The 1,581-nt window shown below is 35.8% G+C and overlaps 1 pseudogene; it reads right to left on the reverse strand.

Moving 5' to 3' along the window:
* Positions 1-521: 521 nt before the first annotated feature.
* On the reverse strand, positions 522-1,341 carry LOC107950846 (vacuolar iron transporter homolog 4-like; annotated as a pseudogene).
* Positions 1,342-1,581: the final 240 nt, after the last annotated feature.

Genomic DNA, 1,581 nt, shown 5'->3' on the forward strand with positions numbered 1-1,581 from the left:
TTCATCCCTACTAAAAAGTACCTTATTTCGCTTTGAAGAGACATAACTTTTCCTTTTAAAAAATATGAATAATTAAGTTACATCTTTATTTAATTTAATATCATATTCTTTCTTTTCCATCATCATATGTATATATATTGATTGTTGCATATATAACATAAAACTTTAATAATATACATTTCATTTGAAAATACTTTATATAATATATAATATCTACAAATATTATAAACAACAGTATGTGTAATAAACTTGATCAGGTTATGATCCGATGCGGCAACAACCAAATTAATCAATTTAGAGATAGCAAACAACTGCATGCAGACCATATTAGTGAAGGCTCTATCAAGTCTCTCCAACACAAATGACCCAAGGAAACCTGTCAAATAGTTACTATATTTAATGTTTATTTGATATTTGATATTTTTTATTTAATTAAGATTTGAAATCTCTACTCAAACAACCTCAATTGATTAATCCCTACACGTTTTATAACTTAATATATAAATTTATTAAAGGGTAAACGTTAGTTATGAGTTTTAAAATTGCTACATACCTAGGGTGAGAATTAAACCCTCGATTATTGATTAAAGTAGAAAAGACACTTATCCTTTCTAGTAAATTTTAACTAATAATACAAGTAGGAAAACTATAATTTTACGTATTTATCATAGTCCCGTAGTACCGATCAACTTGGTTAGGCCAAAAGTTATAGCCATTGCCATCCATCCTCCAATTAGCACTCTGACACTAGACTTCGCCATCGGAGTCCTCCCGAGTACAGCACCAACGCCGCCCAAAACCACCAACGCCAAGCTGGCGGCCGCTGCAACCACCGCCAGCCTCAGCGTATGTTGCCGCCTTATGAATGCGGCTGCTAGCAGTGGCACCACCCCACCAATCGTGAAAGCAAAGGCCGATGCTATAGCAGCTTGTACTGGATTAGGCAACTTCAACCTCTGATTGGTCGTCTCTTCCTCATGGCCTGCATTTTTTCGCACCCTTCTCGCTCTCTGGGCTAACTCAACGTCTTTCTGAGTGTAGACCGAGACAAATTCACCAATCGCCATACTACAAGCTCCGGCAACCAAGCCGGCAATACCAGTGGGAACCATGGACTTGGTGTCATCTTTAACAGCTCCAACGCCCATCATTAGTGATGCAATCGAAACCAGCCCATCATTGGCTCCAAGCACCTTCAGCTCGAAGCAACTGCGCCCTTTGAGTACAATCAAACTCATCATCGTCATTCATAGTTCCTTGGGTTATGTCACTTCTCTCAGTGTCATTAGTCACATGAATGACCATTTTCTTATTACTGAGCGATGGTTGCTCACAGGTTCCAAGGGCAGCCATCACGCTGATCTCATTCACTATGAACGTAAGGTATTTATAGAGAATAAATATTTCATTTATTGTTATTTTTAATGCAATTTCAATGATGGAGATTTTTTTATTTATAATTGGGTTAAGATAGAGTTTTAGGGATTCAAAATATATTAGATTTAGGTTTGATGCGCAAATAATATTATACATTATTATGAATCTGATATATCATCTAAAAATTTTAAAAATAAATTTAGT

Source organism: Gossypium hirsutum, chromosome D03 (genome assembly GCF_007990345.1).
Source record: "Gossypium hirsutum isolate 1008001.06 chromosome D03, Gossypium_hirsutum_v2.1, whole genome shotgun sequence".
Lineage (NCBI taxonomy): Eukaryota > Viridiplantae > Streptophyta > Magnoliopsida > Malvales > Malvaceae > Gossypium > Gossypium hirsutum.